Source organism: Heloderma suspectum, chromosome 2 (genome assembly GCF_057233095.1).
Source record: "Heloderma suspectum isolate Gila_16-S chromosome 2, 16-S_ref, whole genome shotgun sequence".
NCBI classification, from domain to species: Eukaryota; Metazoa; Chordata; class Lepidosauria; order Squamata; family Helodermatidae; genus Heloderma; species Heloderma suspectum.
The window spans coordinates 168,236,145-168,262,294 of NC_139459.1; the positions used below are offsets into that span (position 1 = coordinate 168,236,145).

At 44.9% G+C, this 26,150-nt stretch overlaps 1 protein-coding gene across 5 annotated transcripts in view; it reads left to right on the forward strand.

Annotated features, from left to right (window-relative positions):
• The first annotated feature begins 539 nt into the window (after positions 1 to 539).
• Positions 540 to 26,150, forward strand: part of TYK2 (tyrosine kinase 2) — an 83,506-nt gene continuing 57,895 nt past the window's right edge. For 2 of the 5 annotated variants that reach the window (XM_084835864.1, XM_084835869.1), the window contains exon 1: positions 18,157 to 18,321. The gene's annotated coding sequence lies outside the window, so the exon portion shown is untranslated. Of the gene's footprint in view, positions 586 to 17,930; positions 18,023 to 18,156; positions 18,322 to 18,809; positions 18,866 to 26,150 lie in introns of those variants that run through there. The other 3 variants (XM_084835867.1, XM_084835866.1, XM_084835868.1) reach the window with 3 other exon arrangements.

Consider the following 26,150-nt stretch of genomic DNA (forward strand, 5'->3'; position numbering starts at 1 on the left):
CAGGGTTTATTTGAGGGTTGTCTAACCCACGAACAACCCTTGTTGCTTGGGTTTGCACAACACAGCAAGCCAGGCACCATGCAAAACTGGCGCCCAGGGGCACCGGTCACGCCTCACAGATAAATAACCTACGATGGGCTGTCGTGACATGCAAATGGGCCTACTGGCAGTTTGGGGATTCCTGGAAAGGGGTTCAGGAAAGCGAATGTTCTAGTTGTTGCTATTTTCTGTGGTGGGATTGGGGAAAGGACATTGAAAGGGGGTTTCAGAAAGGTGTTGGAATAGCAAAAATGATAGGGAATGAGTTGGGGTCCTGGTTGTGGAGGGATTGAATGATTGTTGATGGGGAAAGGGGTTCACTTGGGGTATGCTGTGCTCCACCCTAGGAGCAGGGAAGAAGAAAAATGATAGGTTGCGGGGGTACTGCATTGAGCGCAACATCTAAAAACGACCTGACATGCATAGGCTCTCGATGTGGTCAAGAACTCTTATGTTGTCAGGGTTCCTGATCAGATCATCTTCCCCAACTTTACCTGCATAGGCTCCTGTTTGAGAGATCATGCCAAACATCTGGACACACTAGAGGTGAGTGGTGCTGGCCCATTTCCCCCTCCATGTATTGGACACATGTGTGGATGGGACTTTTCTGAACATGACTGTTGTCCATTGAAGTGTCTGTGTCTAACTATATCAGAACCTGAAACGTGACCGTTATGATTGTGTTGTCTGTTCTGGTGCTTTCCAGTGCTAAGAGTTCAGGTTCTACCTGCCAAGGAGCAGAGCAGAGATTCCAGTTGAGTCTATTTGCTAAGCAGCTAAAATGGAGGGGAGGCAGCAAAGGAACAATCAAATATTCCTGCAAGGGTGGTTGTGCAGGCCACATGTTGGGTGTGTAATGAAGTGCCAGCGGCTCGGAGTAGGCATGCCAATATATTGGACAGCCTCAGAAATGCTTTGTGCAATTGCTTCATGCTGGCTGTTGCAAGGTGGATTGTGGGTGGAGTTTACAGTGTGGCTTTGATCAGTATTAATGGTGGTTGGCTCTTAGCCTTTGGCACCCAACTTCTAAACTGCTTCATGGTCAGGCAAAAGCTGCTGACACCCACTTTCCATTGCAGCAAACCCCTTGTGCATTGCCATTCATCTGCTGGAGGTGGTGGCAGGACATAATCAGGGCTGGCTGTTCTACTCTGTAGGAAAGAAATAATACAATTCTGTGCCCAGGAATATGACTTCTCTAGGCTCTGTCTAAATCATGCAGGTTTGCATAATTTCTCAGTCTGCTATGGGTCAGCTCCCAAGTGGGGTCAGTCAAAATAAGGACCCCGCTTGGGAGCTGGGAAATCAGGAAGTTAGACATCTTATTTTCAACAGTGATGTCGGTGCAGCATTGTCAGCTGGGTCTAGGATTCTGCCCCCCCCCCCCCCAACGTAGACGATTTATTGGCTGCACTAAGGTATTTGTGTCTGGCAGCATTTAAAGAACCTCAGTAGTGTACTGGGCATGTTTTTAATGACATACCATCTCAGTTCAATCAACTTTTCGTGTTTTGGGGAGGTGACATGCAAAACATTATTTGGCATTAATGGCGTTTCCATGCTTCTTTTTGCCTAGCAAATAACACCCCCACACACACCCCTGCAGCAATACACCAGAGAGAACTTGCTCCCTTTCCAGTATACGGTCCCTCTCAGAACTGCCAACCTCTCTAGGTACTCCTCTTGCTCTGTCATCCAAATGAAGGCCAAGTTAGCAGGACATAACCCTGAATTCTTGTATATTTGTGTATGAGGATGCAGACCACTATACCTTGTATGGTGACCCTTGTACATAGATGAGGATCCTCAGACATCTGGCCTTGGTCTGGCCTTTTATTTATCTGTTGCGTCTCCCTGTACTACAAGTGCCACCAGTGAAGCTTCGTGTGTCTGTGTGCGTGTGTGCTAGTCTGAGAATCCCTGCTCTAGCCTACTATTACCATGTCTGTCTTACCATGTCTGTCTTCTTTGCTGGCAAGATATAACAGATGCAAAAACCAGTCTGCTTTACTTCTCTGTATGGTCTTTCCACAACTGGATTTGCAACAAAAAGAGCTGCTTACAGAGCCTCTGTGGATGGAAGAGGTTAAGTATGTCATTGAGACCTTCAGGGCCAGAAGGTTTTCTTACAGAATGGTATCAGGCCCACTTAGACTTCAGACTCCTAAGCTTTTCTGTCTTTATTGTGAGGCTTTTGAATCAAGAACTTTACCTGTCTCGTTATACAACGCTTATATATCAGTTATCCCTAAACCTGGCAAAGACCGTGCAAATTATAGACCAGTTTCTTTAAATAATGTGGATGCTAAAACATTAACGGTAATTCTAGCTAATAGACTTCAATGTGTGATATACACATTAGCCCATCCTGATCAAGTGGGATTTATTCACCAGAGACAGGGAGTGGATAATTTAAGGCTTGCAGTAAATCTGATTGCTTTGAACTCTAAAAGAACAGGTTTGGCTGCGATTATTTCATTTGATACAGAGAAAGCATTTGACAAGTTATATATTGCCAGTTTATGTTGTGACCTTAGAAAAATTGGATTTCCATAGGAATTTTTGAGATGGAGTAGAATTCTTTATCTCCCTCCTGCATCACAAGTGATGACAAATGGAATTTTCCCAAGCTTTTTTGGTTTGGAGCTGGGCACAAGGCAGGGCTGTCCTTTGTCTCCATTAATATTTGATCCTTGGCATGTGCAATTAATATTTGCAGTTTGGGGCATGAGCAGGTTGAGTATAAAAGAGCTTTATACACAGATAATTTGTTACTTATCAGTACACCAAAATTAATCAGCTCACTTGATACTTTTGGTACACTTTCGGGTTATGCTATTAATGGGTCAAAATCTGATTTAATGCCTGTAGGTTGTATCGAGAAACCCAAAGGGGATGGATTTAATTTTCCAGATCTTAGTTTACATCATAAGCTTATTTGTTAACTCGTACCAATGATCAGAAAACAACCTTTTCTTTTAATACTCCATGGGGTTTTTTTGGAGTCAAATTATTTGGCACCTCTTACTGGTTGGATGGCATTAGGATCTAGGTATATTAAAAAGAAAGGAATGGCTCCATTAACCATTTTAGCAGTGAGAGAGAATTGGCATGCAGCTGGGTTTACACAACACACTAAGCCACCCTGCAAATAAGCTATGGTGGGTTGGTTGTTCGCAGAACAACCTACAGCACACCCGACAGATGATCAGGCTTGCCATGGCTTGTTCTCCCCCTCCTTCTCCCTCAGTCCTGCAGCTGGCTCCGGCACATATCCGAGGCATCTTTGTGGCAGAACCTGTCTTGTCTCCTCATCCCAATCCTCTCCCCACTCCGATCGCTACCCCTTTTCATTTGAAGGGGAATAGGTATCTCTAACATTCCTGTCCCTGGTTATACCTTCTTCAATTTCCACCTTTTGAAACTGAAAACCCCCTCAGGACGTCTGCCTCCACTTTGGTCAGTTGGCCTCACTGACACACAAAGCTTCAGCCCTTTTACGCTCTCTGGGTTTTACATCCAATATGCATAATAGGTTCCTTCTACCCAATACAGGAGAAGTAAGAAGGAAATAGATTTTCTAATGGTAGCACAATAAGCCAAACAAACACATGGGATTTTGTATTAAAAATGAACAAATAAAATGTATTACACACAACAGTTATATATACTATTATTAATAAGTCTGTACTTGGTCCTAACCTACCTACTCTACCCCTTCTAAATCCTGGTTCCCAAACCTCACTAACTAGATGTAGTTCCTTCAATCCCTAAGGCCCTATCTGACTAAGTGTCAGATCTCTCCTTTCATAACCTCAGAATGCGCTCTCTCTCTCTCTCTCTCTCTCTCTCTCTCTCTCTCACACACACACACACACACACACCCTACACCTTTCACTCACTCTCAAATGTTCTTTTAACCCTAACTTACCTGGGTTACACTTAACAATGCAAGCACATATATTACTTTAACAAGCACAAGTTACGGTAACACAACTTTTCATGGCTCCTTCTGTCTTGTCAAAGGCAAGGGTTCTTTTTGGATTCAGGAGCAATAAGCACCACAAGGGAGGTGAAGTCAAAGGATTTTATTTAAAGCAGACAAAAGGATATCAGGAAGAATATACAATACCAAGCAAGCAGTCCTCAATCAGTTGTCGGGAGCCCCAGCCGAACGACAACGAGGAGACCCCAGTATACGGCCGGCATGCAGCAACTTCCCGGTCAGGTCTGCGTCGAAGCTCCTCTTGGGCAAAACTGCGGGCTTTTTTATACCTTAATCTCTTGAGTGCTACGTGCTGCTTAGGACAGCACCTCAATTAATCACACCTGTTGTGCTTCAGCCACTCAAAAGATTAGGCGAAGCGAGCGGACAATGGCCAGATGGTACCCTCCCGCATTCCGAGGCCGTACCATCACTCATGTCATCCTCCCACATTCATGTCATCCTCCCACATTCGTGCCGTCCCCACCTGCAACCAACTCTGAAAACTGAATTTCACACTAAAGGCCTTAAGGAGGCCTAAGTTTTAAGGTCTTCCAGGAGACATGGGAATAGAAGGAACAATTGTGGCACACCATCCCTATCTCCTCGATATACAATAGTCTTCCGGTGGTTTTCCTCTACACCTTCTTGGAGTACTTACTGCTGTGGTTACTGCGCTTCACAGGGGGTGGGGGAGAGAGCCATTATCTCCCCTTTCTGGACTTGCTGGAGACTTGGGCAAGTGTTGAATCAGAGGAGGACACTGATAAGTGTCAGTTCAACACTCATTAGTGAGAAGATTTCATTGCCACATGGGAAATGTTGTCCCCGTCCCCCCTTTTGGTGCACCTACTTCTCTCACTTCAGCACTCCCTTTGACAGCTGAAACATACAAGGAAATTGACAAGGCAAGGCTAGACATCAGTCAGGTGAATCTGCGCACTTGTGAAAGAACAGGAAAAATAATAATTAAAAAAAATACGGCCCCATTTGCGTACTCCCAAAGCCCTGAATTTTTTTTTAAAAGATGGTGACAGGCCCTCCACAGTGTTGTTGCTGTTACTGCTGTTATCATTGTGGCTGGTTTTATTGTTGGCTTTATTGTTGTTTTTATCACTTTTAAGATCTTAACTGTTTTTATGTATTTTATTTCTGTACGCCACCTTGAGAGGGCTTCTGCTCTGAAAGGCGGCTGAGAAATGTTTTAAATTTAAATAAAAGTGTATTTATTTATTTATTGAATTTCTTAATGACCCATCTGGCTGGTCTCCCGGCCACTCTGGGTGATGTACAGCAATACAATTTTAAAACAATAAAATTCTACTTTAAAACATATTTCTAAAAATACCCTAACCCACCCCAAATGCCTGCCTGAACAACCATGTTTTTAATGCATGGCAGAAGCACATTAAAGAGAGGGCATGGTGGAGTTCCCTAAGGAGGGAGTTCCACAGAGTGGGGGCCACCACAGAGAAGGCCCTCTCCCTTGTCCCCAGCAGCCTAGCTGTCCTGGCTGATGGGACAGAGAGAAGGCCATCCAAGGCTGATCTTGTTAAGCAGCCTGCCTGGTGTTGCTGGAGGCTCTCCTTAAGATAGGCTGGGCTGGAACCATATAGGGTTTTAAAGGTCAAAACCAACACCTTGAATTTGGCCTGGAAAACGACTGGTAACCAGTGCAACTCCTTCAGCACTGGAGTGATGTGATCACGCTGGTGGCTGCCTTTAATCAGGCGAGCCGCCGCGTTCTGTACCAGCTGCAGCTTCCGAACCGTCTTCAAGGGTAACCCCACATAGAGCACATTACAGTAGTCTAAATGAGAGGAGACCAGGGCATGTACTACTGATGGGAGCAGATGGTCGGGAAGGTGGGGCGCAGCCGCTGTATCAGATGGAGTTGGTACAGCGCTGTCGGGCTCACAGCTGTCACCTGAGCCTCCATGGACAGCTGGGAGTCTACCATGACCCCCGGGCTGCGGACCTGGTCTTTCAAGGGTAACCGTACCCCATTCAACACCAGGTCAACATCCCCCAACCTCCTCCTGTCTCCCACCAAAAGTACCTCGGTCTTGTCAAGGTTCAGCTTCAGCTTGTTCCTCCCCATCCAGCCACTCACCATCTCCAGACATTTGGACAGGGATTCTACGGCCAACCTTGGTGAAGATTTGAATGAGAGGTAGAGCTGTGTGTCATCCGCATACTGATGACATCGCACCCCAAACCTCCTGATGACAGCCCCCAGTGGCTTCACATAGATGTTAAATAGCATTGGGGAGAGGATGGAACCCTGTGGCACCCCACAAGTGAGGGACCATGGGTCTGAAACCTCCTCTCCCAGTGCTACCCTCTGGTACCTGCCGGAGAGGAAGGACTGGAACCACTGCAATATGGTATCCCCAATGCCCAACCCCTCCAGGCGGTCCAGGAGGATACCATGGTCAACGGTATCAAAAGCTGCTGAGAGGTTGAGGAGAACAAGGAAGGAGCATTTGCCCCTGTCCAAAGCCCTCCTCATATCATCCATCAAAGCTGTTTCTGTCCCATGTCCAGGCCTGAAGCCCGATTGAAATGGATCTAGATAATCCGCTTCTTCCAAGTGTGCCTTCAACAGCATCGCCACCACCCGCTCGATCACCTTGCCGCAAAATGGCAGATTTGAAACTGGGCAAAAGTTGTTCAAAACTTGGGGATCCAAGGAGGGCTTCTTTAAGAGCAGTCTTATCACTGCCTCCTTGAGGGCTGATGGCATCACTCCCTCCTCAAGGGAGGCGTTCACCACCACTCTGATCCCCCCTCCCAGCCTCTCTCTGCAGCTCATGAGCCAAGATGGGCAGGGATCAAGTAAGCAGGTGGTCGGCCTTACAGACGAAAGCACCTTGCCCCTTCATCAGAAGGAAGAAGCTGGAACCGATCCCACAAAACTGGTTTGCCACAGGCCGTCTCTCATTCACTAACTGTATCCACAGCGCACAGAATAACACTCCTAATCCGATCAATTTTATCCACAAAGTGCCTTGCCAAGGCCTCACCAGAGGCCTTAGAATGCTCCAGCGGTTCCAGAGCAACTGGACTGACCAGGCTCCGGACCACCTGGAACAGCCTCCTGGGACAGCACTCTGCAGATGCGATAAAGGCAGCATAATGTTCCTTTTTTGCTGCCTTCACCGCCATGTGATAGGCTGAAGATACAGCTCTAGCCAGTGTCTGATTGTCTTTGGAGCGAGACTTCCGCCACCGGCGCTCTAGCCGTCTCACCTCCTGTTTCAGAGCTCGTAACCGTGGATTAAATCATGGTGCAGTCTGAGCCCTGTTCAGGGGGAGAGGGCATTTCGGAGCCACCCGATCTAATGCCCCAGTGATTGCGGCATTCCACCTACCCACCAGGGTCTTGACCGAGTGGCCGTTTGCGTGTCCAAGAGAATCACCAAGCGCATTCAGGAATCCATTCGGATCCATAAGACGCCTGGGGCTGACCATTTTAATGGGTCCTCCACCCCTGCGGAGGGGTTGTGGAACCGAGAAGTCCAACATCACGATAGTGATCTGACCATGACAAGGGGGTGGTGGATATACCCCCGACTTCCAGATCATCCCTGCTTCTCCAGAAACAAACACAAGGTCTAGTGCATGACCGGCTACATGGGTGGGCCCAGTTAGAATAGGGTACAGCTCCCAGGAAGCCATGGTCTCCTTGAAGTCCCGAGGTGCCCCTGTGAAGATGGCCTCTGAATGTACATTGAAGTCCCCCAACACCAATAAGCTAGGGGACTGCACACGCACATCAGAGACCACCTCAAGCACCTCAGCCAGGGAGTCAGTCGTGCAGCAGGGTGGGCGGTACAGGAGCAGAATCCCTAGACTGCCCTTCGGGCCCCAAATAAATTGTTTAGGCATCAGTGGAGGGGCAGTCACGGATGAGATCGGAAAGAGTGGCATGGGCTTTTTTGCTGCTCTTGCCAAGCAGCTCTGTAGCTGATCCCAGCAACCCACGATAAAATCGCTCTTCTGGGTTCAGACAACATGGCAACCCACCATGGGTATGAACAACAAACCATGGGTTCTCAGGGTGGCTTGTTTGAGAAAAATAAGCCACCCTATGAAAACACGCTGGGTTTCAACAACACAACAACCCACCATGGCTGACTGCTCATGGTAGGTTGCCATATTGTGCAAATCCAGTCATGCCTTTGATCCAGTTTGATCCATATTCACATACTAAATTAACTTTATGGGAGAATCCACCCTTGAAAATAGAGAGATGGCCTTTTATGTGGAGTTGGGCTAATAGTAGAATTTATACTTTAGATCAGTTAATAGGACCAGACAATGAGTTAACATTTTCAGCACTGCAGATTAGATATCATTTACCACCTAGTGCTAGTTAGGAGTATATTCAGCTACAGCACTTGCTTGTATATTTGCCGTCAGCAATGTGTGTCTCAGTGCTTCCTACACCATTGGGGGAATTAATTGGCTCTTCATAGAGAGCTAAGCCTACAATAGCTGTTTATAAAAATCTTTTGGAATGTAGTAAAGTACAGTCAGGGCCAGAAATATTGGAGCAAGGATAACTGTTTTGGCAATTGGCCTCTGTACACCACCACATTGAAGTTGAAAGGAAACACACCCAGATGGGAGCGAAGTCAGGACTTCCAGCTGTAATTCAAGGGGTTTGACAAAAGTGGGGCACTAACCATTCAGGAAGGACAGCCAGTGGCATACACACACACCCATCATTGGTGGCTCATACGTAATGGAACAAACCAACATCATTTCAAACTGAAGGATTGCCTTTAATACCTGGATGAAAATCCTTTGCAGTCAATGACTGCCTCAAGTCTGGAACCCATGGACATGACCAAATGCTGAGTTTCCTCCCTCGAGAGGCTTTGCCAGGCCTTTACTGCAGCTGCCTTCAGCTGCTACTTGTTTGTGGGTCTTTCTGCCTTCAGTCTTGTCCTCAGTAAGTGAAAAGCATGCTCTATTGGGTTGAGATCAGGTGACGGACTTGGCCATTGAAGAACATCCCACTTCTTTGTCTTGAGAAACTCTTGGGTAGCTTTTGCTGTATGTTTTGGGTCATTATCCATCTGCAATATGAAGCGGTGTCCTATCAGTTTGGCAGCATTCGGCTGAATCTGAGCAGAAAGTATAGCCCTATACACTTCAGAATTCATCCTGCTGCTTTTATCAGCAGTCAGGTCATCAATAAACACCAGTGACCCGGTTCCATTGGCAGCCCTACATGCCCATGCCATAACACTGCCTCCACCATGTTTGACAGATGATGTGGTATGCTTTGGATCATGAGCTGTTTCTTTCCTTCTCCATACTTTTCTCTTCCTACATCAGTCCAAAGAATCTTATTCCAGAACTGGGCAGGCTTTTTTAGGTGTTTGCTGGCAAAGGCTAATCTGGCCTTTCGGTTCTTGAGCATAACCAGTGGTTTGCACCTTGTTGTGCAGCCTCTGTATTTACATTCATGAAGCCGTCTCTTGACTGTAGATGTTGACAATGACATGCCCACCTCCGCAAGAGCGTTCTTGACCTGGCTAGATGTTGTGAAAGGGTTCCTCTTTACCATGAGCAGAAGTCTGCGGTCATCCCCTTTAGTTGTCCTCCGTGGTCTTCCAGGCCTTTTGCTGTTGCTGAGCTTGCCAGTTAATTCCTTCTTTTTCAGGATGTTCCAAACTGTTGTATTGGCCACTCCCACTGCTTTTGCAATCTCTGATGGGCTTATTTTGTTTCCTCAGCCTAATGATGGCCTCCTTCACTCACATGGACACCTCTTTGGGCCTCATGTTGGGAGTTCCAGTGAACAGCTACCAAATGCAAATGTAACACTCAGAACCACCTCCAGGCCTTTTACCTGCTTGATTGGTCACCCAGGAAACAGGCCACACCTGGCCATGCAGCTGCTTGTCAGCCATTCATTCCATTACTTATGAGCCACTAATGACAGGGGGGTGGGGTTAAGGCCACTGGCTGTCCATCCTGAATGGGTAGTGGCCCACTTTTGTAGAGCCCCTTGAATTACAGCTGGAAGTCCTGACTTCGCTCCCATCTGGGTGTGTTTCCTTTCAGCTTCAATGTGGTGGTGTGCAGAGGTCAACTGCCAAAACAATTATCCTTGCTGCAATATTTCTGGCCCTGACTGTAGATGTCCAGAATGTCAGAGAGGAATGGAATAAGGAGTTGGAATGCTCTATGTAGTCTAATCCATAAATGGTACATATGGAAGTTATAGTTTCCACATGTACTATTTATTTAGATTTAAAATTGAAGCTGATTCAACAGAAAATGATGTTTCACGTACATCAGACACCACAGAGACCTGTTAATAGGAAGCTGGCTAGCTCTGCCAGATGCTGGCAATGCAAAGAGGACAATGCCTCATTGAGACACAAGTAGGTGTGTCCTGTAGTGGCTTCCTTTTTGTGGGAAGTCATTGCTCGTGTAAACTTTGTTCTTGAAAAATCTGTGACAACAGTGAATGCTCATGCGCTTTTAAATTACATCCCCGTGACGTGAGGATTAACAGATGGACAGCAAAAGTGGATGCCGAGAGCCCTTACGGTTGCAAACGGACTAACACTTCAGGCTTGGAAGGATAAATACCCACCACCTATCACTCAATGGACTGAAGAGATTACTGCTCTTGCTATAGTTGAACTTATCTCCTACAGTGGTCAATCTCATATGGATGCCTTTCTAGGTATATGGACTGCTTATATTAACACATATATTTGAAATGGAAGTGTTAAATCCTTCTTTCCCCCTCTTTTTCTTTTTGTATTAAGGGTGCTGTAAATGATTATTGTGCGTGGATATGTTGTATGATGTGTTTTTCCCCCTCTGTTCATTTCTTTTTTGTGTTTCCCCTCCTTCGTTTGTTTTGTTTGTTGTTGTATTTGCAGAAAAAAGATTTAAAAAATAAAATAAGAAAGGATGGTGGTTTGCTTCATCGTCAGAATGCCTTGTAATTTGTGTTTAATAGCTCCCTTGGAGTGATGCCCTTCTCTCACTCTGGCTGTGCAACACACCCTTATTTAGTATGTAGCAAGATTATTTAGCTGTGTATTTGGCTTGCAGCCCTTCTCCAAGCTTTTCTTTGTTTCATTTTCAGTCATTTTGGCTTGCAGTCATCTCTGCTAAGTGCTTGCTCTCTTGAATCTGTTCCCAGTGTTTTCATAAAAGTTCCCACACAATTGCCCTCCGTCGTCATTTCTATGCTCATTCCCCACCCACGTGCATTGTGCGGCACAGAAGCGGCAGGGCCATCTGACAAATGAGAGGAGACTGCAGAGGTTTTTATGTAATTACCACAAAAGCTCTTTGGAATGAACTGCACGTTCTTCTCTGTGGGAGGATGGAAGGGCAGAGATCAGGAAATTCTGCACAAAACTTGGAACTAGGCTAGAAACCTCAGATAAAAAGTGGCATTGTTAACTAACTAAACATACTTTTCTTAAATGCATTTGACAGTATTGGAGTTTGTGTAGTGTAGAACTAAGGGTGAGCTGCTAAGCAAAGAACTTCAAGTCTATTCTTGCCCCTGCTATGAACTTTCTGGGTGGCCTTAAGCCAACTGGTATCTCTCAGCCTTGCATCCCGCCATCCGCAATATAGGAATAATAATATTCTCTTTCTTTATAGGGTCATTTGTACGGATTACTGAACTAATGTATATGAAGTGCTCTGAGCACTTAATAAATAACATGGTGTTATTTATTGGCAATAGACTATTCAGGTTGTCCCTGCATAACTCTGTATGTAAAGGAATAAAGCTGGTAGAGGAATCCCTTTTGATTTGGGTGGGCAAAGTTTCTCGTCCATATCCTAATCTTATCCATTGCCCAAAGCATGCATGAAGAAGATGGGATGCTGATTAGCATCTCTTGGATGGAAATAACATTCTAATACCCACCTAACTTGCATCTCTGCTGCAAAGTGGCATCAGTGTTGGGCATATCCAACCACAACTTAAATTGGTGTTGCCAGACACGTGTTTAACCTGCCAGCAAGTGTGTGCTCAAGTTCTTTGTCTCTTGGATGGAACACCTGGGTTGAAATCCTGATGCATCCAGGGTGGGTAAAAAACTGATGATTTTTTTTAAAAGGATTTTTAAAGACATTTAAGTAGGATTTTAAAAATTTAAATCATTTTATTTTTAAACATAAAATATTTTATTTATATATAAATAAAATATTTTCTCTAACTTAAAAATAACATAGTTACAATAAAATCTCATCATAAACATGCTAAATCTACACATACAGTGTCATAAAAATGAAGTTACCTACCAATGGGCATTCATTTCAGTTTTTCGGCTCATGGAAATGGCTCTGTCCAGCCAAACTAATAGCTCTTGAAACTGCTTAGCTTTAAGTTTCTGTGACTAAAGTCGCATGTGCAAAGGCACAGGCAAGGTAGGGTTGTTGTTCTGTGCTTACGTGGTGGTAGAGCATTTCTTTTTTGTTTGCTATTTGTTTTTTTGTGAGGGCAAGTCTAGGCCAAGACAGAATAAAGCAGAAAGGAGCAACACTGGAAAGAAAAAGAGAAGGCAACATTGTACAGTGTGCATCTTTCTGTAGTCTCATGCTAAGGCTGCAATCCTGCACCCACTTACCTGGGAGTAAGCCCCACCAACTCAATGGAACTTATTTCTGAGAAGACATGTATAGGATTGTACTGTTAACTTCAAACTGTCAAGATTGTTAGTCATAACAAAGACCTTTTATGGGAATATTTTAAAGACATTCCCTCTGTAGTCTACTTGTGAGAATGAAATAGTGTAAATAATATGCTCTTTAGTTGTAAGTTAACATGGTTTAGCAGTCAGATTTGCACCATTGTTCAGGAAATATATGAAAAAGTTTCAGATGGGAAACTTGATTTAAAATTGTGATTTAGACAGGCCTTTTCTCACCAATTTAATTCATGATTTAAATCACCGTGATTTAAATCAATACACCTCGGTTGTTTCCAGGATGCTAGGTTTCACCTACTGCCTCTACCCTTCTCCTTTCAAAACTGTTATTTGAAGCAGTGGGATGGCCATAAATGTATGTTTTGACTTGTATAGAATATATCAGCTGCTGGCCAAAATGATGCTGCAGGTGGCTGTCAGCTTCTCCTAAATGAGTATTTGAGCATCTAGTATTAAAATCTATTTTTATCCACCCTGTATATTGTCTTTCTGACTTAACTAATTCCTCTGCTTGCTTGGCCCGGCTCTACCACTACCTAGACCAATAACAATCTTATCCACCCTGTGCCATTCATTGCACATGTGACTTTAGTGAGAGAAAATGAAATGGAAAACTCAGTACATGCAAGAAACAAGAGCTGGTAGTTCGGGACCCACAGAGCCATTTTCATGAGATGAAAAACTGAAACGAACCCCTGTGCTTGATTGGTAGCTAATTCAAGGTCTGTGGGTGTGACCACTACCACATTTTCATGAGACTGTACGTTTAGTTGATTTAAATTAAACTGATTTTTAATTCACCCATGCATCTGCACATTTTTATGTTCAAATGCAAGCTACATGCAGTTGTTTTCAAGAGGTCTACGATGAGCAAAACCTCTCCAATAGTGATTTTGGAGTAAATTAATAGGATTAATTATATAATTAGTATGTCGAAAGGTGGTTTACGGAAGGAGCAATCCTATGGCCGCTAGACAGTGGCTAGACATCCATAGGATACCTTGTTTTCCAGGAACCGGCTTCGGAACCTGTGCTCTGAAGTCAGTTCCTGAAGAATTGACCTCCCCGCACTTCCACACACAACCCCATTCTCCGTGCTCGCAAGAGGAGTGTGGAGCGGCAGAAATGGGGCATGTCTGGGGACGTTCTGGGGCGGGGAGGGTGGAAATGCCTGTACGACACATCCTATGTCTAGCCGAAAATGCAGGGCAGCAGGAGCACAGAGGGAACAATCCCCTCCATGTTTCTCCTACCCTGCATTGGATAGGCAGTCGCCTCTGAGTTCAGAGGCAGCCGCCTATCTGGATAGGACTGTGCTCTAAAGCACTAAATTAAAATTTAATAAATCTTAAATGTATTTAAAAAAGAAAAATTCATTAGTGTGTGTGGATATGTATACAGGGCACCCAGAGGAATCTGGGGGCCCAGGGCAAGATAATTTTCATGGGGCCCCTGTCACACACAAAAATTACAATTGTTTTGAAATTATATATAATTGAAAGACCATAAATCTCATTTAAAAAGTCCCAGCTTCTTGAATAACTACAGTATACATATAAATACCTAAATAATTAAAAAAGTAAATATTGAAATATTTGTACCAAATAACTAATTATTAGTACATTAAGGGAGCTAACCTACGGCCACTAGTCAGTGGCTAGATGGCCATAGGATATGTTGGTTTCGGGGATCCTGCGCTCTGAGGTCGGTTCCCTGAGAACTGACCTTCCCCCTCTCCCGTGTTACCTCGCAGGCAGCTTGGAATGACCCTGTGCTTCGCGCTTGGAAGAGGAGCACGGAGCAGCGAAAACGGGGCGGTCCGAGGCGGGGAAGGCAGAAATGCCAGTACGACGCATCCAATGTGTCGTCCAGCAGCTGCTTCCCCCGCTCACTCTGCCTTCCCAAGGCTAGACAGCCGAAATTGGCTGTCTAGCCGCAAATGCAGGGCAGCTGAAGCATGGAGGGGATGATCCCCTCAGCGCTTCTCCTGCCCTGCATTGGATAGGCGGTCACCTCCGAGTTCGGAGGCGGTCGCCTATCCCGGTAGGACTGCTCCCTCCATCTTTCAATAGGTAATTAAAAATATTTCGGACCTAATGTTAAAGTGGGTTTGGAGAGCAGCATCCCCTCCGTTACTGGGCCAAGTATTTTCATGTTTAAATATATGCCATTTATCTCTTACAAATTGACAATTTTAAAGGAAATTTTGTTGAAACAAGTGTTAAAAATGTATTATTTTTCATTTAGTTAAAATTGCTGGAAGAAAAGGTGTATGGCCTCCTCCTCCCCTTACAGCACCCCTATCCTCCATTCACTATTCCTAGAAGAACTATGCACACAGAGCTTTCAGAGGTGTAGTAACCACTGCCTAGGAAGTATTCCAGAACCAAGTTCTGAGCTGTTTCCACAATTTTTTTTTGTCAGAAGCCTGGAACAGAATACAATATTAATACAAAACGACATGAGCTGGTAGTTCTGTTAAAAACAAGAAATAAAATACTGTGCCCTGTACCACTGTAATGCTATGCACAGTCAAGAGTGCAAGAGCCATTACACTAATTGTGACTTCAGAGTGAAAATGCGTATGATTGAAAGAAGGCCTATGAGGTACACTACATAGCCAGCCAACGTGGAGTAAGGATTATGACCAGAAGTTCTGTTATAATGGGTGACTTTTTTTTAGCAAGAAATGATTGAAAATTTGCCCTTGAATATTTAGTATAGATAATCACAGGCTTTTTTAAAAGTGTGGCCCAGCAAGCAGAAAAAGGAGGAATTTAACCAAAGAGTATGTGTTCTAAGGCAACTTATCAATGAGTGGAAGAACCCATTTGACAACACAGAAAAACGGAGGCAGCAGGCCACTGAAGTCAATGTTGAGTATGGGTTACATAATCACAGGGTTTAAAACAATAATTTTGACCAGCAAATAGAAAACTGGAGGACTTTAGCCAGAAATGTGTGTTCTAAGGTGTTACTTTCCACCACCAAAAGAAAGGGTTAAAAAAAAAAGCAGACTGAGATTCATTGTATAGCACCACAAAATGGAGCCCGGGCATTGCCCTCAATTCATTACTTAAGGCGAGCATAAGGGAGGACAAAAACACCCCAATTTAAAAGTAGTTCAGACCCCCCATCCCCCACTCCAATTTATCCAGAATAGCAGCACAGAGAAAGCAATTTCTGGCAGAGTCCACTTACCAATGATTGGAAGCAGGGGAGGAGAGGGCGAACCGATTTCATACACAGGAAAACTGAGGCAGCAGGCAGTTGAAGTTAATGCTGAGTTTGATATATAATCACAGGGTTTAAAATAATTTTTAAAAACTGCAAATACAAAACAGGAGGAATTTAACCAGAAATATATGTTCTAGGGCATTACTTTGCACCACCAAAAAAGGGAAAGGGTAAAAACAGACTGAGAAGCACTGCATAGCACCACAAAAAGGAGGCCAATTAATTACTTAAAGGCGCAATCCTATGCATGCATAGACAGAAAAATAGCTTACAACTCCCAGCATGCTCCAGCCAGCCAGGGAGTTGCAGGCCTCTTTTTGTTTAAACATGCATAGGATTGAGCCTTAAAGCAAGTATAATGGAAGAGAAAAAAGGCCCCAATTTAAAACCAGTTCAGACCACTCCACCCCACCCCCACCTCAATTTATCCAGAATAGCAACACAGAGAAAGCAATTTCTAGCAGAGGTCACATAACTGTTTTTTCCCAGGCATTGGGCGGGGGCAGGGGGGGTGGGAGATGGTATAAACAAGATGGGAACAAAGATTTTTGCTGCATTTTACAATGCTACAGCACCTACGAATTTCTCCAGACACCCAAAAGAGAGATTGGAAAGATTTTTAAATGAAGAACATACTGGTTTAAACATGAAAAAAATAAACAGTGATGGTCTGGTCTGGTCTCCCCCCGCCCCTTCTACACGTTAAGAAGGGTATAGTGGAAATAAAGCAGTTACTATGCTTCAGTCACTCCTCTCAACTGGGCTTGGACCACCCAACACACCCACAAGTGGCTCCGACTGGCCAGCCAGCCACCTACTCCGTTTACTGACAATCAGCCAGCTTTCTTCCTCTGTACAACCCCCATCGCCCAAAATTACACACACACACACACACACACACAGGGAAGACGCCATCTTTGATTGGCCAGCTCAGGCTGAGAGCCTGAGTTGACCCTATTTTTTGTGGCACTTCTCCTTTTAATTAGGGTGGCTAGCCCTGCATTTTCCCAGTAGTAACATATGGCTGTGAGAGCTGGACTATACAGAAGGCTGAGCGCTGAAGAATTGATGCTTTTGAACTGTGGTGCTGGAGAAGACTCTTACGAGTCCCCTGGACTGTGAGGAGGTCAAATCAGTCCACCCTAAAGGAAATCAACCCCGACTGCTCATTGGAAGGACAGATACTGAAGCTGAAGTGCAAATATTCCGGCCACCTAATGCGAAGAGAAAACTCTCTGGAAAAGACCCTGATGCTGGGAAAGACTGAGGGCAAAAGGAGAAGGGGACGGCAGAGGATGAGATGGCTAGATAGTATCACCGATGCAATGAATATGAACTTGAGCACCGTCCGGGAGAGAGCGCAGGACAGGAAGACCTGGCGTGCTATGGTCTATGGGGTCACGAAGAGTCGGACACGGCTGAACAACAACAACAAGCCCTGCATGGCACTGGGCACCAGGCAGGTTCCAAAGACTTTATGATCCAGGGAAAGGCTCTGGTATAGCAGCAACATTCTGAGCAGGTGAGAGCATTTTTTTAAAATTAAAAAAAAAATGCTCTCCTTGTGAATGGCTTAAATTTAAATTTATTAAATGTATTAATACAATTTATTAATTTATTCAATTTATTAATTTAATATAAATTTATTAAATTAATATAAATTTATTAAATTTATAAAATGCGCTTGGCAGGGGAGGGGGGTGCTGTGCGGGACCCGGGCCAAATTGCCCCCTTTGCCCCCCCCCGCAGCCCTGTATATATATGTATATACGTGCACACACGAACGAGAATTAATAATGTGAAACCACCCTCGGATCAGCATGTGATTCTAGTTCCGGTCTGGCTGCGGCTAGACATTGCACATACGAAAGTACTTTTCCTCCGTCTACACTGCAAGCCAGCGCGGGCACGTGGCGGCCCAGAAGCTGCCAAGCGGCAGAACTGCGCAGCCAGCCGGAGCTACAAAGGCGACGTCCGGAGGCGCCCACTCAGGCAGCCCCGAAGAGCCGCCCGTCATCTTTAAGGTCTCCACTCAGAACCCCGGCAGGTAGAGGTAAGTCCTCTCCCCTGTCCCGCGTAGCCAATGAAAAGACGGACGCGTTTGCCCTCCTCGGCGAAGCCCGTAAGGGAGAAGGAGATGGGGGGAGGGGGGAGCCGACGAAGCCCAGGAACCCGACCGGCGGCGGCGCGTTAGCCAATAGGAGAGGGCGACTCATGGAGCCAATAGCGAGCGGCGTCTCGGCCGGCCTGACACTCCGGATGCGAGTGGTGGGCGGGGGCTGGAGCTGTCTCTGGCGGCGCCCACCTGAGGCGGCTCTGGCTGGGGGGGGCTCCCCTCCGCCGCGCTCTGAGGTGGGCCCCGGCGAATGGCGGCGCTGCCGGAGCGGGGGGAGCGAGGGGGCGGCGGGCGCCTGTGGGGGAAATGGCGCCTCGGGGGTGGGGGGGAGAAGAGCTGGGGGAGCAGGGAGATGGCTGCAGGGGCGAGGGGGACCTTCAAGCTCGGGCGGCTTTTAGAAATGGGTTTACAGCGGAATTCCTGGGGGGAGGGCGGGGGGAGGGCGGGGGGAGGGCTGTCAGTGTGCTGGTCCCAGCTGCTGACGACGAACCCTCCCTCGCTAAATCTAGATCGGCAGGCGCTCAAGAGGGAAGTTCAGCCCGACGGTTTTCTATATCTGTATCGTTTTACGCAGATCGTCGTCGCTCTGTTGTTTTATGCTTGGTGTCAGTTGAGTTTTCGTGTCGCATTGCTTGTCGATGAAACAGTAAAAAAAAAAAAAATTAAAGGAAAGAAAAGCCGATGATGGAGCCTCCATGTATAGAGCCAGTGTACCTTTAAAAAACATGCTGGGGGCAAGCAAGGCGGAACCATCACCAGATAACTCACTAAAGGGGTGGGGTAAGTGTAGTGAAAATATTACCACAAGACGTAGTGGAATTGCTGGTAGAGATGGTGGTGACAGCTGCTTCAGTTTTAATGGCTTTTGGGGGGAAAATATGTGTCTAGGCTCTAGAGAAAGAAGGTTGATGGAGAAACCCCTTTAAATTATGCATTGGTACTGTAAACTACACAGATTCCGTACTGCTGTGCAACTTTTCTCTGTAGTGCAGTAATCTGCCCGCAAGAGCTGTAAAATATGTGACTAGATGTTTACCAAAATATGGAACAACAAGGAATAGGTAGCACATATGCATTTATTGTTTTAAGCAAATGGAGATAGTGTATGAGGAAGAATAACTACTGAAGAGAGTAAAGTGAATAGTGGAGAAAATATTTCTTTATAATCTACCATTACTCTGTAAAGTGTCTTTAATATTATGAATGGAAATGATGTTCATATTTATTGTTAAAAAAAAAACTTTTTATTTGCATGTTGTATTTTGTTTACTTGGACTTTCAATATGTAAATTGAAACAATAAGGTTTGGCTGGGGAGAAGTAAGACCAAACGTATGAAAGCAAAGAATCTATCATTGCTTCTGTTAACTATGACAGCTAAATGAAATCTTTAAGTATGGAAGTCTCTGAATACCAGCTGCGAGGCAGACTCTCATTTAAAATAAGCCCTTGTAAGTTCCCCAGAGGCATTTATCTGGCTGCTGTTAGAAACCAAATATTGGACCAGATGGGTCTTTGGTGTTATCCAGCAAAACAGTTCTTTGGCTGGTGGGGGTGGGTGGGTGAGGAAATGATAATGGTGGAGGTAGGAGAAGGGTTATAGAAGGCTAGAAGTGGAGCACATCTGGAGGCTAGACAGAGGCTGTTGGAAGTCAGGGGAGACTTGGAACAGGTGGTGGGAGTGGATACGCTGTCGTATTTTATTTAGAAAGCTCTTTAAGTTACTTTGTGTTGTACAACAATAATAATGTAGCATTTTAATAATACATCTCATGTCCCACAGCACTTTTGTCTGTGCTATCTCAGTAATCCCACCTACAGCCATGCAAAATACCCAATAGTGCTATCCCCATATTACAGATGTGGGTGCAGAAGTTGAAGGATAGTGAGCTCACGACAGAAACAAGATTTGAACCAGGGACATCTTGACTCACCTTTTAAGCCAGTACACCACACGAGATCAGGAGTGTGGGAAGAATGGGATTGGTGCAATAGAATACGCTTTATTTTATATAACTAAACAGGTTTAAATACCGACTTACAACAAATATAATACATGATAGAGTTATTATTTGTATTTGTTAATCAACATGAGTTAACATTTCTATTCAGCAGCCTTAGGTGGTGAGGCCCTGTCCTCCTTGCTTCTCTAGAAGACGTTAGAATTCAGGGAGCCAACTGCAGTCTTTTCAGCAGCCTCAGGTAGAATGGCTGGCTGTTAAATGGCAATGATGAGGCTGGTTTGGCTGGCCAGAACAGGCGCATTTGAGTAAAAGCTTGCATTTTGTTGTTGTTCAGTCGATAAGTCGTGTCCGACTCTTCGTGACCCCATGGACCATAGCACGCCAGGCCTTCCTGTCCTCCGCTGTCTCCCGGAGTGTGCTCAAATTCATATTCGTTGCATCGGTGATGCTATCTAGCCATCTCATCCTCTGCCGTCCCCTTCTCCTTTTGCCTTCAATCTTTCCAAGCATCAGGGTCTCTTCCAGAGAGTTTTCTCTTCGCATTAGGTGGCCAAAATATTTGAGCTTCAGTTTCAGTATCTGTCCTTCCAATGAGCACTCAGGGTTGATTTCCTTTAGGATGGACTGATTTGACCTCCTTGCAGTCCAGGGGACTCGTAAGAGTCTTCTCCAGCACCACAGTTCGAAAGCATCAATTCTTCGGCGCTCAGCCTTCCTTATAGTCCAGCTCTCACAGCCATACATTACTACTGGGAAAACCATAGCTTTGATTAGACGGACCTTTGTCGGCAAGGTGATGTCTCTGCTTCTTACTATGCTGTCTAGGTTTGCCATAGCTTTCCTCCCAAGGAGCAAGCGTCTTTTAATTTCATGGCTACAGTCACCGTCTGCAGTGATCTTGGAGCCCAAGAAAGTAAAATCTGTCACTGCTTCCATTTCTTCCCCTTCTATATGCCAGGAAGTGATGGGGCCAGATGCCATGATCTTCGTTTTTTTAATGTTGAGTTTCAAACCAGCTTTTGCACTCTCCTCTTTCACCCTCAACAAGAGGCTCTTGAGATCCTCTTCGCTTTCTGCCATTAGGGTGGTATCGTCTGCATATCGGAGGTTGTTGATAATTCTCCCAGCAATCTTAATTCCGACCTCTGATTCATCCAACCCGGCATTTCTCATGATGTACTCTGCATATAAGTTAAATAAGCAGGGTGACAATATGCAGCCTTGTCGTACTCCTTTCCCAATTTTGAACCAATCGGTTGTTCCATGTCTGGTTCTTACTGTTGCTTCTTGACCCTCGTACAGGTTTCTCAGGAGACAGGTAAGGTGGTCTGGTACTCCCATCACTTTAAGAATTTGCCAGAGTTTGTTGTGATCCACACAATCAAAGGCTTTAGCGTAGTCAATGAAGCAGAAATAGACGTTTTTCTGGAATTCTCTTGCTTTCTCCATGATGCAGCGAATGTTGGCGATTTGATCTCTAGCTCCTCTGCCTCTTCGAAACCCAGCTTGTACTTCCGGTAGTTCTCGGTTCGCATACTGCTGAAGCCTAGCTTGTAGGATTTTGAGCATCACCTTGCTGGCATGTGAAATGAGCGCAATGGTGCGGTAGTTTGAACACTCTTTGGCGTTGCCCTTCTTTGGAACTGGAATGTAAACTGACCTTTTCCAGTCTTGTGGCCACTGTTGAGTGTTCCAGATTTGTTGGCATATTGAATGCAGCACTTTAACAGCATCATCTTTTAGGATTTTAAATAGCTCGGCTGGAATACTGTCATCTCCGCTAGCTTTATTGTTACTAATGCTTCCTAAGGCCCACTTGACTCCACTCTCTAGGATGTCCAGCTCAAGTTCAGTGACCGCACTATCATGGCTATCAGGGACATTCAGATCTTTCCTGTATAGTTCTTCTGTGTATTCTTGCCACCTCTTCTTAATCTCATCTGCTTCTGTGAGGTCCCTGCCTTCTTTGTCCTTTATCATGCCCATCTTTGCACAAAACGTTCCCTTGAGATCTCCAATTTTCTTGAAGAGATCTCTAGTCTTTCCCATTCTGTTGTTTTCCTCGATTTCTTTGCATTGTTCACTTAAGAAGGCCTTCTTGTCTCTCCTTGCTATTCTCTGGAACTCTGCATTCAGTTGGGTATATCTTCCCCTTTCTCCCTTGCTTTTCGCTTCCCTTCTTTCATGAGCTACTTGTAAAGCCTCATCAGACAGCCACTTTGCTTTCTTGCATTTCTTTTTCTTTGGGATGGATTTTGTTGCTGCCTCCTGAACAATGTTACGGACCTCCGTCCATAGTTCCTCAGGCACTCTGTCTATCAGGTCTAATCCCTGAAATCTATTCCTCACCTCCACTGTATATTCATCAGGGATATGATTTAGGTCATACCTGAACGGTTTAGTGGTTTTCCCGACGTTCTTCAATTTAAGCCGAAATTTTGCAAGAAGCAGCTCATGATCTGAGCCACAGTCAGCTCCAGGTCTTGTTTTTACTGACTGTATGGAGCTTCTCCATCTTTGGCTGCAAAGGACATAATCAATCTGATTTCGATATTGACCATCTGGTGATGTCCATGTGTAGAGTCGCCTCTTGTGCTGTTGGAAAAGAGTGTTTGCTATGATCAGCATGTTCTCTTGGCAAAACTCTATTAGCTTTTGTCCTGCTTCATTTTGTACACCAAGGCCATGCCTGCCTGTTATCCCGGTGATTTCTTGACTTCCTACTTTAGCATTCCAATCCCCTATGATGAAGAGGACGTCTTTTTTTGGTGTTAGTTCTAGAAGGTGTTGTAGGTCTTCATAGAACCGATCAACCTCAGCTTCTTCGGCCTCAGTGGTTGGGGCATAGACTTGAATTACTGTGATGTTGAATGGTTTGCCTTGGATTCGTACTGAGATCATTCTATCATAGGGTGGTGATATTTCTTTAAATGTGTTGTGGCATCCCTTGCCCTGAGCGAAAGCAGACAGTGTTTACTAACTTACTATGGCATGCATGCAACTGTTTGGTAAGCCTGTCACCTGGATCAAGTGCTACACAAAACTTTGCAACGTATCCACACTTGATCAGAAATTAGGCAACCCAGCAAATTCGTCTTGTCAGTTGGCAGTACAATACAGTACTGCTAGCCTAACAAGTGGTTACATGCACCCTATAATAAGTTGCCACTTAGTAGGTAGATGCCTGTATTCCTCCAAAGTTACAGAGGATGCTGGAGCAAAGCTCTAACAATGCAAATAGCTGTGCACACATATTGCAACTGATTCTGGGTTGTCATGTGGTGCAGCCACTTGTGAGGAGCAAAATGTCTTTGGCCAACTGGTGATGCTAGGGAACAATGCAGAATAGAGGCAAGGTAACAGTGGGACTATCTAACCAGGTCAGATGACATGCTGCAGATGTCAGGTTGCATATGCAACTGCCACCCGGGGGTTGTTGTGTTGTGTGAACCCAGTGAGCATGGGTTATGCGAGGGTTTACAGCTCTCATATAACCCTAAAACAGACCATGTGTATGATGGGTAACCCATGCTCACCATATAACCCCAAGTGGGGAATGCATATTCAAAACAGCGGCCTCGCCATGGGTTAAGATGTTGTGTCATGCAAACAGACCCTCTGAAAGAGGGTGGGTTTGAGGAGCTTTTTGGCTCCAGTATGCAGTGGGCGATATCATGAGATCTGGGTTTGTCCAGAGTGTTGTATGAGAATAGTAGCCAGAGGACTGTGTCTCCTTTGAGGAAGGCTGGGTTGGCTCAGGAGGAGAGTTGACCAGAAGAAGCTTGCTTATGGTTATGAGGCCACTGAAGTCTTATAGTTGACTGTGAATCAGGAAGCCCCTGATTCAAATCTTGCGTCTACCCTGAACTTGCTTAGTGGTCTTTAGCAAGCTGTTCTCTCTTTCTTGCAGCCTCAGTCACCCCAACCCCCTTCTGCAATATGGAGATGATAGTGCTGACCTATCTTACAAGGATTGCAACAAGAGAATGCAATTTGAAGATTTGAACATTATAAAAGCACTATGTAAATGTGAAGGAAAGAATTATTGGGCTAGATACAGATTTGGGTAAGGAGGGAGTGGGGCATTCCAGGCTTATTGAGGTTGGCTTGGCTTGCTATGAAGGATGAGGAATTTTGTGACAGAGGATGGAAAACTGGAGGTCTGAGAATTGTTAGCTGCAGGCATTCTAGGTCTAGGGAAGAGCATAGGATTTATAAACAATTACTGCAACTAGTGTGGTGTAGTGGCAAGAGTGTTGGACTATGAGCTGGGAGATCTGGGTTCTAGTCCCCACTCGGCCATGGAAGCTCACTGGGTGACTTTGGGCCAGTCACACACTCTCAGCCCAACCCACCTCACAGGGTTGTTGTTGTTGTGAGGATAAAATGGAGAGGAGGAGGATAATGTAAGCTGCCTTGGGTTCCTTGCAAGAGGAAAAAGGGCGGGGTATAAATGCAATAAATAAATAAATAAATAGTGCAGGTTGATGAGAAGTGCAGTAGATGGGGTGATATAGGTCATTTCTGTAGGCAGTCATATCAGGAGGATAGGGTTGGAAGAGGTTGGATGCAGGTTAGAGGAATGTATTTGTGGATCATGGTAGAAATGTGTGAATATGAGAGGTGGTGATGAAAGGAATATTGCAGGACAGGTCTGGGCAGAAGGGAGGAGATGATGTGGGTTGTCCAGACAGATTTGCCCTCTGTTTCACACTTTTTAAGGTTGTAATTTCACTTGCTCAGGAAGGGGCTTGGCCAGAATAGTATGGTCTCCTCTGTGTGTTGTGGAGGTGTTTATAGTTGTTGGTATTCATGGCAAGTTGATGTTTTCCTCTTGCCTTTCTCTCTTGTCAAGTACTTGGTTCATTGGATTACAGTATCTCTTTGGATCTATTTTTGTTAGAGTGAAAAAGCTGCTTGGCTTAAAAAATGTCAGGCAGATGTGTTCTCTAGCTGTTTGACTTTTGGGGTGTACAAAGATTTTATGATGTAGATAGAACGTGTGTGGTTCTGGGGAGATAAGGAAGGTAAGGCTGTTTCTTAATATCTTGCATATTTGATAGTTTAATGCAGCCTGCTAGAAAAAGGGATCCAGGATGTAAAGTCCCTTGCTTATTAGCTAACTGCCTCTCATAGATGCAGAGCCAAAAGACAAAAATTGCTTTCAGAGCATACTGTACTCTAGTATGTCTGAAATATAGGAAACTCTAATGAGGATGAGAAAGAGAAAGCAATATTGCTGCATATATTATGGCATTGCCTTGTAATAATACCTTTTTTGGTAGGCAGTATTTAAATATTTTAATCTTTCTTTCAATGCTGTCTGCTCAGTTACATTTTTACCTGAAATTATGGGAGTCTTTCTGGTAGCTTTCTGGTCCTTAAGCAGGGACCAACACTTATGGTTATATGGTGTCTTTTTAATTGCAAAAATGCTTGTATTATGCCATTTGAAGGCTAGATATTTACTATTCTTGAAATCTCATTATATAAGCTAAAATTTCAGAGCTCGTTCAAAGCAGTGAGAGCTCTATACTGGTTTCCATCATCTCTGAAGCTGCAGTTCAGTGCCCCAGTCACTAGCAAGTATATAAGAACACAAGAACTAATAGTTTGGCTCTTACTGAAACAGGACTGTTTTTGAATTTGGAGACTGTTTGTACAACATGATAGCTCTCCATGGGTTATTTAACATATGGTGAGGCTCCGGCATGCGTGGCTGCCATTTTGAATATGCAAACTCCAGTCGGGAGTTGTCGTGTCATGTGAACCCAGCAAGCTGTCCTGCTTAGGCTGGGTCAGATTCAGCATTAGGGTAATTGAAGGGCAAATCCAAAGGCAGGTCAATAAAGAGGCAAAGGTACAGTTTTTCCAGATAAGTAGGTGGTTTCCAGAAGAGAGTTCTGAGGCACAGCCAAGGTCAAAACATGAGAGAGCACTCAGATAGAAACATAGTCCAAAAAGCAGAGTGAAACAGGAGTCCAGAAGTCAGTAGCACGGAGGTTCAATCACAAGGCCGAGTCAAGGAAACAGTGGTGCAAGGCATTGGAAGCTGAGGTAGGGTGCTGTGTCCAACAGCTCTCAAGTTCCAAGTGAGAGGTG